This window comes from Lactuca serriola, chromosome 3 (genome assembly GCF_051521515.1).
Source record: "Lactuca serriola cultivar US96UC23 chromosome 3, Lser_US96UC23_V15, whole genome shotgun sequence".
NCBI classification, from domain to species: domain Eukaryota; kingdom Viridiplantae; phylum Streptophyta; class Magnoliopsida; order Asterales; family Asteraceae; genus Lactuca; species Lactuca serriola.
In genome coordinates this window covers 172,897,444-172,911,337 of record NC_136410.1, presented here as the reverse complement: position 1 = coordinate 172,911,337, position 13,894 = coordinate 172,897,444, and positions in this window count along the sequence as shown.

The window sequence follows — 13,894 nt, the reverse complement described above, 5'->3', positions numbered from 1 at the left end:
AGATTGTTGAGACTTATTATGTTGCATCTTAGGGCTTTTTGTATATATCCGGATTGGGCCTGTCCATCCGTGATTATCTCGTAGGGTTAGACTATATATATGGATGCATGTATGCATTATTGTTAGATGTCTTTTTAATTACGCTTGAGTTTTATAACACTACAACACCTCTACAGTCGAAGTTCTTAATCGAGCTCTTCTTAGGTGTTGAAGCTTTAATCATTCAACGTATTCAAGCCATATTCGTGTTTACATTTACGTACTTATTTGTTTTCATGCTTAGAATCAATCGATCCTAAAAGAACTACGTTCTAACAGGTCTATTTATACTTGTGCTGCTAGGGTTTCAGTCAAAAACCTAATGGACAACTTGGGCCTTAAGAAGTCCAAGGAACCTTCTGGAATAAGGCCTCAATGGCCGAAATTAAGATTGACACATCCTTAATTTCATCCATGCCTAATCCATAAGGCTTCCCAGCCTAATATTCAACTATCACACAATTGACAGTTCTAGTCCCCTTTATTTAATTAATCTCTTTTAGCCACCAAATTAATTTTTAATTAATTCATGAATAATATTAATTAAATAATATGATTTCTCTTTTAATATATTATTCATATAATATATTAATAACCATAATAATCTCTCTCTCTTCATAAATCATCCTATCTAGTTGCTTTGCTGAAGGCAACCCAAAAGGAGCATGCACAACCGGGTCACGTACTTACCAAATACAATTATGGGCTTAGACACTAATCCAACAGTCTCTCACTTGGATAAGTCTAGTAACTATAGTGTAGGTACAATCCGATGAGCAATCGTAGTTCTCAAAGACATTGTCGAACTCTAATCTTACCAGTAACCTGTCTTTTAGATAAGGGATCGTATAGTCCTTTGTTCTAGATATCGTGCAGACAATTACATGGAACATACTCATACTTATTTTCCAATGGTTTGTTTCTCGATCTCTGATTCGTCTGACATAGAACGTAATTGAACACATCAACTCAGTCCTGACCGGGCCCGACACATAAGTGAAACCAAATCATCGAGGGGCCCAGATATCCCTTTTACCCTCTTGGGATAAAAGGAACAGATAAACTTTGACTTATATGCATCTACCATTCACTCATTGAATCATACAAAACAATGTGTTTTATAACATCAAGTTACTAATGTATTTACGCATTATCAATGCATAACCAACTTGCAAACAATAAATCATATATCTAGGTTTTAAGACTATACGATAGTATTGTCTTGCGATCACTCGAGATAAATTCCATGAAGTGATAACAACAAGCACGGTTCTAATCCAATGCTCAAATCAAATTCATAAGCACTCATGAATGTTGTAGCAAACTTTTTCTATGTCTAATACACTTTAGACAATCTACACACCAATTCATGACAGTCTTCTTTCATACCTACTTCCAACATATGAACGACTGTGGACAGTTCAAATAATCTTATTATTTAGGAAGTCAAAACATACAAAATGAAACAATAGGTAAATAATTAACCTAAGATAGTAACTTTACTCATAAATAATACCGATTTATTTAAACATCAAATGTTAATTACAATTTATCTATTACATATTTCTAAACTATCTAATCAAAACTAATATCGTCCTTCAGCCCAATGCTCCTAGCATGCTGCAAGTGCTTCACCTTCTCAGTCCCTTCGTAAGGGGATTTGTTGGGTTTTCCTATGACGATACCCTCTTCACTACAAGGAGTCCTTCTTCTAACCGATGTCTAATGAAATTGTATTTCCTGTCGATATATCTGGATCTGCTATGATCCCTCGGTTACTTGGTCAAGGCAACCGCACCTTCGTTATCATAGAAAATTCCCATATGCTCCTGAATGGTTGGCACAACTCCAAGGTCTCCAATGAAGTTCTTCAACCATATTTCCTCCTTTGACGCTTCGCTCGCTTTAATGTACTCTGATTCGCATGTTGAATAAACTACAGTCTCCTGCTTGGAACTTTTCCAAGTCACTGCTCCTCCATTAAGGGTAAAGACCCAACCCGACTGCGAACGGTAGTTGTCCCGGTCGGTCTGAAAACCAGTGTCACTATACCCTTGCACCCTTAAGTCATCACTCCCACCAAGGGCTAGAAACCATTCCTTGGTCCTCCGAAGGTACTTAAGAATATTCTTTAATGCAGTCCAATGGGCTCCACCAGGGTTCCCTTGATATTTGTTGACCATGCTCTAAGCGAAGGCCACATCAGGGCGAGTACAAGTCATAACACACAGAATCAAGCCAACTGCGTAATCGTAAGGTACTCAACTCATTTCTGTTATCTCAGCCTATGTACTCGGACACTAAGTCTTACTCAGCTTGGTATTTCTTTGGATCGGTAACTCCCCTTTCTTGGAATTCTCTTTACTAAAACACTTTAGTACCTTGTCCAAGCAAGTATCCTGACTAAGTGCTATTAGTCTTTTACTTTTGTTTCTCACTATCCTTATTCCCGAAATATAGGCAGTCTCTCCAAGGTCCTTCATAGCGAAACACTTCCCAAGCGAGTACTTGACTTCCTACGGTGTCGGGACGTCGTTTTCTATTAGTAGTATGTCATCAACATACAGTACGAGGAAGCTCATTATAATCCCACTGGCTTTGACATATACACATGATTCATCCTTGCTTCCCAGAAAACCAAACTCTTTGACTTTGTCCTTAAAACAAAGATTCCATCTGCAAGATGCTTGTTTTAGTCCATAAATGCACTTCTCAAGCTTACATACTCTATTGGGGTGCTTCGTATTGACAAAACCCTCTGGCTGATTCATATAAACATCCTCAGCCAACTTTCCATTAAGGAAAGCTATTTTGACATCCATCTACCATATTTCGTAGTCATGAAATGCAGCAATGGCCAGCATCACCCAAACAGACTTTATCTTCACAACCGGTGAGAAGGTCTCATCATAGTCAACTCCGGGAGTTTGAGTAAAGCCCTTCGCAGCAAATCGCGCCTTATAAGTGTGCACATTCCCATCCATTTCGGTCTTATTCTTGAAGATCCACTTGCACCCGACCGCTTTACGACCTGGAACATTATCAACCAAGCCCCAAACTTGGTTATCGTACATGGATTGAATCTCGTTGTCCATCGCCTCTTTCCACTTTGTAGACTTCGGGTCTATCATGGCTTCCTTATAGTTGTTAGGTTCGTCCAAATTCACTAGTGTACTATCACTAATGAATGTATCCCTTTCTGTAGTAATATGAAAACCATAAAACTGGGGGTAAACCCTAACTCTTTCGGAACGTCTAAGACGTAAGGAATTGTCAATCGGTTTAACTGGAGTTTCTTTCTCGGGTTGAGTGTTAACGTTATAGGTTCCTTCATTGCTCGACTCTTGAATCTCTTCAAGATCGATTTGCCTCCCACTGTCCCCTTGGCTTATAAGTTCTCATTCTCGGAAAACCCCTCTCCTTGCAACGAAGACAACATTGTCACTCGATCTATAAAAGAGATATCCAAAGGACTTCTATGGGTAGCCGATGGAAATACACCGCTCACTATGAGGCTCGATCTTGTAATGAGTCTCTCATCTTACGAAATCCTCGCAACCCCAAACCTTGACATGTGCCAACGAGGGAGCTTTCTGTGTCTACATTTCATGAGGTGTTTTGGAAACCTTCTTGGTAGGGACTAAGTTAAGGATATGGGCGACAGTCTCTAAGGCATACCTCCAGAATGAGATAGGTAGCGAAGCATGACTCATCATGGAACGAACCATGTCTACCAAGTTTTGATTATGCCTCTCAGCTACACCATTCAACTGCGGTGTCCTAGGTCACGTCAATTGCGAAACAATTATGCATTCCTTGAGGTAGTCGTGGAATTCAAGATTTAGGTACTCTCCACCTTGATTGGATCGAAGCATCTTGATTTTCCTACCCAACTGATTCTCCACTTCTTGTTTAAACTCTTTAAACTTTTCAAAGGCTTATGACTTGTGCTTGATTAAGTAGATATTCCCATATCAACTATAATCATCGATGAAAGTCACATAGAAGCGGTTTGCATCACTTATGGTGGATCTAAAGGGCCCACACACGTCGGTGTGTATGAGATCCAATAAACCCTCACCCCTTTCACAAGTACCCGTGAAGGGTGACTTGGTCATCTTTCCATGTAAACAAGACTCGCACATGTCATCATCCCTAAGGTCGAATGACTCCAACACTCCATCATTTTGGAGTTGGGCTATGCGTTTCTTGTTGACATGTCCAAGACGACAATGCCACAAGCATGCTTTATCCAAACTATTGGAAGAATCGATACACAACACATCATTTCCTAAATTATCTACAATCATCACACTTTCATATATTCCATTACAAGGCAATGCTTCAAAATAGAAAACACCATTAAGATAAGCATTAATAGAAACCTTTTCATCATCAAATGAATATCTAAATCCTTGTCTATATAAACCATGAAAATAAATGATGTTTCTTGACATATCTAGAGAATAGCAACAATTATTTAAATCTAATCTTAATCCATTACTAAGCACTAAAGAGTAAACTCCAATCTTGGTGACAGGCATCGATCTTCTGTTCCCCATGATCAAGTTTATCTTCCCATGCTCCACATCCATATGTCTTCTTAGGCCCTGCAATTCAGAACATGTTTGAAAACCACATCCTGTATCAAGAACATAAGAAATAGAATGCGATGAATCATTAGATTTAATAATGTAAATACCTGTGAAGGACGGCTTGATCTTTCCATCCTTGATATCTTGCAGATACTTCGGGCAGCTTCGTGAAAAAAGAAAAAGAGATTAAGTTTTAAATGTATTGAAAACTCCTAGATCTTTTGAGATTCATTGAACTTTTCAATTTCATATTTAAATCTCGATATGCCCCACAAGTTTGTGACTAGGATGTCGAGGATCACAAAGCGGGTGTGAATAACCATGCAAATGTACATGGTGCCCCCAATGTTACAGTCACCTAATCGACGTGCCGATTAGCCACACACGCTCCATCGATCTATGACAAACATCGAGTCACCCTTTGCCACCTTTTCTTAGAGCCCAATTAGTGCGTCGATTAGCCACACACGCTCCACTAACGTCTTAGCAAGGGTACAAAGTGTAATTTCATGGAATTGCATCAAATTCACTTTTGCCTAAAGTAACTAAGATTGGGAATTTTGAAAAACATTTAGTTACTTTATAATTCATTATACTTTTAATGAGGAAAGGGTTTGCCCTATCCTACCTATTCGACTAACGACCATCCACCAATCTAGGAAGTGGTGGGTGAGAGTGAACACCCATTAAACGGCCATTTTATAGGCCATAACCTAATCCTCCCCCCATCCCGCCCTTATAGATCAGCTTCGTGAATGAGGCCTACTAACAGTAAGACTAGAATTTAAGTTATACATATATAATAATTATTCTTATAATGTTATAATAGTATAGGTGAATTTTAAACTTGTAAAATTCTAGGGTTTGAAATTTAAATAATTCAAATTAAACTTTTAATTAAAAATTTAAATTCCAAAACTTGAGGGGAAGTTTTGAACATTTCAAAACACATAGGATCAAATAGCAAATAATTTAAATTAAACATTTAATTTAATGATTATATAAATTTGACCTATTCCATTTTAGTCACAAGATAATTCATCAAATAATTCAAATAATCAAATTTTATCATATAAGGAATTTATTATTCAATTAATTGGTAATTATCTGTTGTTTTGGTAAGGATAATCACATAATAATAATAATAATAATCGAATTTTACTAGTCAAAAAAAATTGGTAATTATCCTTCAACAAAACAGCAAGAAATCCCGAGCATCCCTCTGTCTGACTCCCCGACTCGCCGAGTCACTCACTGGACTCGCCGAGTTGGGCTGACTCACCGAGTGCAGCAAGTGACACGCCGAGTCAGGTCGGACATAGGGCAGAAAAACGATTTTCAGCAAGATGAACATACAAGGCATCAATACAATATAAACCAATCAAGGGTCTAATACTATTGATGGGATTTACACAAAAGAATATCCTATGTGCTCATGCAAACCCTAAAGCTTAGATCTAGGTTTCTCTATTGTACATGTAATTCATCCAAGACCTATGAACCCTAGATCTAGTATACATATTTCGAAAATATCATATAAAATAAGATCTAGATGATTACCTCTTCAAGAATGGCTTAAATCTTCTTCTCTTGGAGCTTAGAGTCACAAATATCACTCCTCTAATGGCTTACAAACACCACAAACAAGAGGATGATATTTGAGAGAGGGGAGAGGCATAATTTTCGGCCATGAACTCTTCTAGGGTTTCGAGTGGCCGAAAATCTGATGCGCTAGGGGTCTATTTATACTTGTGTTGCTAGGGTTTCAGTCAAAACCCTAATAGACAACTTAGGCCTTAAGAAGTCCAAGGAACCTTTTGGAAGAAGGCCTATATGGCTGAAATTAAGATGGACACATCCTCAATTTTGCCCATGCCTAATCCATAGGGCTTCCCAGCCCAATATTCAACTATCACACAATTAACAGTCCTAGTCCCCTTTATTTAATTAATCTCTTTTAGCCACGAAATTAATTCATGACTAATATTAGTTAAATAATATGATTTCACTTTTAATATAGTATTGATATAATATATTAATAACCATAATAAACTTTCTCTCTTCATAAACAATCATATCTAGTTTCTTTGGTGAAGGTAACCCAAAAGGACCATGCACAACCGGGTCAAGTACTTACCAAATATAGTTATGGGCTTAGACACTAATCCAACAGTATGCCAATTCATATACCGTAATTAAATGTTTAGAAACATGAACACATAAAATTTCCCAATTCTAGGTCAGCAATAGAACTTAAAGTAATCTAGATAGACAACCTAAGGCATATTATTCTATAGATTGTTTAGCACATAAAAGCAAATTAGTCATCTTATCCTAAAGTAAGTTAGTACTTGTGTCAATTCAGGTGTACTACCTAAAATATAATAAACACATATATCACGATCATTGATTAGCATTCTAAGTTTAAGTCTAGAAATTTCCTAAAATTCCTAGTTCGCTTAAACTAATGCTCTGATGCCAACTGTGACATCCCCAAATTTACGGTTATTTTAAAATTTTTATTTATGCTTATTTAAAACAATATATTTCTTTTGTTGCGGAATTGGTCCCAAAAATATTATTTCAATGTGAGATAATGCTAACATTAAACATTTCCAAACAAACATTCGAAATAATAATATTTCAAAAATAGGATTTCATAACTGATACAAAACATCGGCATAAACTGACCTATGATATAAATTAACTGAGTGGTTCAGGTAAGGAAACTTGGTGATATACATATGTTTTCAACCCACAATATTATTATATTTAATTATATATTCTTCAGCATTCAAATAACCCCATTACCCCATTCCTGTTATCCTCACTATCCAATCCTAGTATGATGATCTCGGGAGATCTTTCGTAAAGGATCTCTGTCAGCAGTATGATAACATTTTGGGTAAGCACGACAGTACAAAAGTACTTGGATAGGCACGACAGTACAATAGTATTTGGATAAGCACGACTGTACAAAAGTACTTGGATAAGCACGGCAGTACAATAGTACTTGGATAGGCATGACAGTACAATAGTACTTGGATAGGCACAGCAGTATAATACCCCTTTTAGTGACTTTAGCGAAAAGTCAACCATTATCTTTGTAGCTTTTAACTTCACTCATTCCTTGTGTGCGGCTGACTTTTATATCTTATAAAAATCATATCTAATTCATACGGAATCAGGCTTCTACAAAATTTATATTTTCGTGATCAGGGTGACGTGTACTTTCTAACTATATAATAATCATTATATGTTTTGGTGTAACGTCCGTAGATCCGGGCTAGTCAATTTAGAGATAATAGGGGTCAAAAACGACTTTTCGAAAAAAGAGTATTTAGAATAAATAATCTTATCCAATTTGTAGACTATGTATCAACTATCAAGGGTTTCGTACATATAAAGAATGCCGAAATTCGAGTTATAACGAAGAAGTTATGGTGCGTCGAAATTTTTCGGCAAAAAAAGAACGCCCAAATCTGACTTCGTATGAAGAAGTTATGAATTTTCTAAGATTTGGCATAGAAGTGCACAGCCCGAAACTCGAATTTGAGATCGAGCGATTTTTGGCCTACGTGACCTAAATGAGAGTTGAAGATCTCATTAATAGGAACTTAGCAGTAAAAAGACAGACGAAAACGGAGTCTGTATGAAGAAGTTATAAATTTTACGCGGACATTTAACAGTATAATCTCCTTAAACTGTTAAATTTAAGATCGATCGAGAAATAGACGACGAAGTCAAAATGAAAGTTGTAGATCTTATTTTTACATACGCGTGGATATAAAGAATATCAAAAACGGAGTTCGTATGCGAAAGTTATGAATTTTTGAAAATCAGCTAATTTCCACCCTATATGCGATGCCACGTGTCAGCATCAGGCTGTGTCTGGTTGTCTCCAGCTGGCTCACGACGTGAGCATCAAGAAACTCACAGCTCCCACCACTTACCTCTCTCTTTAGAACTTCTCTCTAGCCACCGAACCCCCCCCCCCCAAAAAAAAAGCCTAGGGAACGTCCCTAGCACGAGGCATCGGAGCCCGGTTTTGAGAAAAAGCCCCTGTAAGTGAGCTACGCCTACACTATCACTAGTATATCTTATGTTTCAATATAGTAATGTTATTAGGACCTTATAACAGGTATTTGGGCTATTATTATGAGTTATATAAGTGTTGTTACAATATCTTTTTAACAACTTGCGGTACGGAGAATCTGGTTTAAAGGGCCGCATAGGGTCGTTGGATTTCAGAAGTGCTATATGCCAAAACGGTCCTGCCATCTGGTGTTTTATGTCTGGCCCCTATCTGTATATATAGTGGTTGAGAAATATTGTTTCGTGCTTATAAAATAATAATAATAGCAAGACTATTAATTAGTCTCGGTGAATATTAGACTAAACTCTAGTGGTAATGATACTAGGTTTTGTCAAAGGAAAATTGTGTTAAGAGTAACGAAGTGATGTCCAAGTGCCAAGTCACCACCTTTTCAAGTGAGTGCATGGTCCCTTTCATGAACATGATTTTGATACAAGTATTGATTGAAATATTAATTATATGTTTATGTTCGAGTTAATTGATGTTGCCTGTAATACGTGTTAAAGAACATACCTGATTATATATGATGATTTAGGATAAAGAGTAAACCTAAATTAATTATGAGGAATATTGGTAAGTATTTTCTTACAAGTACGAGTGAGTTATACTCAGAGAATAGAACTTTAGTATATGTCATTGATCCAGGAGCATGGATTAATACATAGTCAGTTGTCCTTAGTCTGGGAGTATAGATTAAGACATAGTTAGTTATCCTTAGTCCGGGAGTATAGATTAAGACCTAGTTAGTTGTCCTTAGTCCAGGAGTATGGATTAAGACATAGTCAGTTGTCCTTGGTCCGGGATTATGGATTAAGATGTAGTCAGTCATCCTCAATCCGGGAGTATGGATAAGACATAGTCAGCTATCGTTAATCCGGGAGAATGGATTTACACATAGACACTTGTCCCTAATCTGAGAGTATAGAAAGGGTATAATTATTGATCCGAGAGCATTAATTAGATCCGAGAGTATGGGTTAAGTAAGAGATAAAATTTAAGGTCTGAGAGTATGGATAGTATCGTTGTAAGGATTAACAGGGTGGGGTAAGAGTTGCTTATATATATATATATATATATATATATATATATATATATATATATATACATATATATATATATATATATGTATATATATATATATATGGTGAAATTGTATATTTTGTGAGTTCTAAATTATATAAATGATATAACATTGTGGGATTGAAATCCCTATGTAGTCACCAGGTTTCCCAACCTGACCCAATCAAGCTTATATGTATCACAGGTGTTGATACGAAGTTACATTACACTGAGAGATTAAAGAGATGTAGATCACTAATGATAATGAATGTAAGTTATGTTTATGCTTACGTTTCTGTATTGACGATGACATCCCAAATGTTTTAAAATGATTAAAAATACATTTCTTCAGAAATGCTTTGATAATGTATTTATCATGTTTTATTGGGAACAAATTCCACAACATTTTCACTAAAAGAGGTACTCTGATTTTTATAAAGCATAAACAAAATTGGTCTTTTCTGGCCGTGAAAATGGGGATGTCACAGTTGGTATCAGAGCATTAGTTTAAGCGAACTAGGAATATGGATTTATTTCTAGACTAAAACTTAGAATGCTAGGCGATGATTGTGAGGAATGTGTCTAGTAAATTTAGGTAATACACCTGAATAGACACAAGAACTAGCTTATCTTAGAGAAAATGCCTAACATGCTTTTATGTGCTAAATGATTTGTGATATGCATTATGTGATCGGATCTATGGTTTATTGCCGACCAGATATGGAAATTTTATGTGCTCAGATTTCTAAACGTTTGAATTACGATATTAGAACTGACATGTAACTTTTCAGAGTGATAAGGAGATTTAAACGTCGATCGTAAATAAAATCTTTCTTATCTAAATTCTCGTCGCTACACACCGAACGTTTAAATTGGTGAATAGATCAAAATGGCAAGAACCCACAGTGGAGTTGGGAACGCGAATGGAAACAGGAATCAACCACCAGTGATTGAGTAAATACCTGTTGTAGAAGCCACTCCTGAGCCAATCACGATGGCCGAAGTGCAAGCGTTGATCCAGATGATGTTGGATTGTCAAATGGAGGAAACAAGGCATTTACTTCAACAAAGTCGAGAGGAACTTACGGTGCCTATTGAACAGCTCAAGCTGTATGACGGGCAGTCTAAGGAAGGGAACGATAGCAGAACCGTTGGTCAAGCTGATCCACCGGTGATTAAGAGGAACAATCAAGATGGCGGAGTCGAGAGGAATGGATGCAAGTACAAAGATTTTCTAACTTGCAAGCCATTGACTTTCACTGGGAAGGAAGATCCGGTCAGAGTCATGGATTGGATATCAGAGATGGAATTAGCCTTCATGACATGTGGTTGCAAAGGCAAGCTACAAACCACGTTTGCAATACGACAATTTAGAGTAGGCGTTGTTCGCAGGTGGAACACCCTGGGGAAGACTCTAAGCCCCAATGAGCCCCTGCAGCCGACTTGGGCAGAGTTTTTAGTGCAATTCAAGCGCAATTACTGTTTAGCCCAAAAGCTGCTCGAGCTAGAGAACTAATTCCTAACTTTGAAGAAAGGATGTATGTCCATTGATGAATACACCAACAACTTCACAAAAAAAATGGATTTTGCTTTGCGCCTTGTCCCGGACAAGCTGACAAAAGTCGACAAGTATGCAAAGGGACTTCTCTAGGAGTATGCGGTGTCGGTACGTAAGGCACCTACTCTAGAGGAAGCTATCAGGGCTGCCAAGTCTGTTGAAGATATGATCAAGGGAAGAGCCACAAGCAAGGTTGAAGTTGGCGATAAGAGAAAGTTTGAAGGATCCACAAGGTCCGACGAGAAGAGAAAATTATCAAAGTCTGGGGAAGGAGCACAATGGTGTGACAACTGCAAAAGGAAGCACATTGGGAGATGCTCTAAAGAAATAACCTGCTTCAAATGCGGGAAGACCGGTCATTATGCCAGCGAATTCACCACCAAGAAAGTGTTGGATTAGTGTCAAAGCCCGTAACTATATTTGGTATGTACGTGACCCGGTTGTGCATGATCCTTTTGGGTTGCCTTCACCAAAGCAACTTGACAAGGTTATTTAGGAGAGAGAGAAGATATTATGATTTATTAATATATTATAAGAATAATTTATTAAAGGAGAAATCATATTATTTGATTAATATTATTCATAAATTAATTAGGAATTAATTTGGTGACTAAAAGAGATTAATTGAATAAAGGGGCATAAACTGTCAAATGTGTGATAGTTGTGTTTTGGGCTGGGAAACCTAATGGACAAAGGGGGAACGAATTTATGATGGGATCCATCATATTTTCATCCAAAGGCCCTAATCTAGAAGGTTCCATGGGCTGCTTGGTGACTAAGTTGTCCATTAGGGTTTAGACTGAAACCTTAGCAGCCTACACTATAAATAGAGGCCTTTGGTTGCAATTTTCAGTACCTTGACTCCAAGTGATACCCTAGGGCCGATTTTTAGTGTTCTTCTTCCTCTCTCATAATAGCCTTCTTGCTTTTGGTGTTTGTGAACCATTAGAGGAGTTACCATTGCGACTCTAAGCTCAAGATCAAGAAGATTCAAAGGATTTCAAGCCAATTGAAAGAGGTAAACACTTAGATCTATTCTTATAATGTTAATTTTGAAGTATACATGCTAGATCTAGGGTTACAAGTCTTGGATTAATTACATGTACAATAGAGAAGCCTAGATCCAAGCTTTAGGGTTTTGCATGAGCACATAGGATGTTCTTTTGCTTTAAAACCATCAGTGGTATCAGAGCTTTGATTGGTTTCTGTTGTATGTGATGTAATTGTCGAGTTTTTACTGAAAATCATTTTTCTGGCCTCTACCCGACTCAACTCGGCGAGTCAGTATCTGTATTCGGCGAGTTGGCCCAACTCGGCGAGTCCAGTAACTAACTCAGCGAGTTCGGGAGTCAGACGGAGCATATCTCGGGATTTCTTGCTATTTTGCTATAGGATAAATGCCAAAATCATTTTTTGATAATAAAATCCGAATTTTATTGTATATAAATGATTATCCTTACCAAAACAAAAGATAATTTCAAATCTTTTGAATAATAGTTTCTTTATATGATAAATATGGATTATTTAAATTATTTGGTAATTATCTTGTGACTAAAATTGGATTAGCTCAAATATAGATAATCATGAAATTAATTGTTTAATTTATATTATTTGTTATATTTTTTAATAGTTCAAAACTTGTCCTCAAGTTTTGAAATTTGAATTTTATGATTAAAAGTTTAATTTTGAATAATTTAAATTTCAAACCCTTAGAATTTTACAAGTTTAAAATTCAACCCTATACTATTATATTATTACAAGATTAATAATATATATGTATAACTTAAAGCTCTAGTCCTACCGTTAGTAGGCCTCATTCACGAAGTCGGTCTATAAGGGGGGTATAAGGTTATGGCCTATAAAATGGTCGTTTAATGGGTATCCACTTTTACCCACTACTTCCTTGATTGGTGGAGGGTCGTTAGCCGAACGGGTAGGATATGGCAATCCTCTCCTCGTTAAAATTATAATCAATGATACAAAGTAACTACAATGTTTTTACAAATTCCCAATCTTAGTTACTTTAGGGTAAAATGTGAAAGATGCTACTCCATGGAATTACACTTTGTATCCTTGTTAAACGTTAGTAGAGCGTGTGTGGTTAACCGGCACACTAATTTGGGATTGACATTGGTAGCGAAGGGTGGCTTGATGTTTGTCATAGATAAATGTAGCATGTGTGGTTTACCGGCACATTGATTAGGTGATAGAGACATTGAGTGCACCATGTTGATTCGCATGGTTATTCACACCTTGTTTGTGATCCTCGGTATCCCAGTCACAAACTTAAAGGGCATATAAAGATTTAAACATGCTATTGAAAATTTCAATGAATCTCAAAAGAATCTAGGAGTTTTCAAATACATTTAAAACTTAAATTCTTTTCGTTTTTCATGGTGGAAATTAGTGAATCGACATTCACTTACCTTCAAATCATTTGCATTTAGATTACGACATCCCTTTTATAAGTTGTGAATAATGTTATTGGATCCTAGCCCTAATTTTTTCATCTGGGTGTTTAATTGGGGATTCATTTCTAATCAAAAT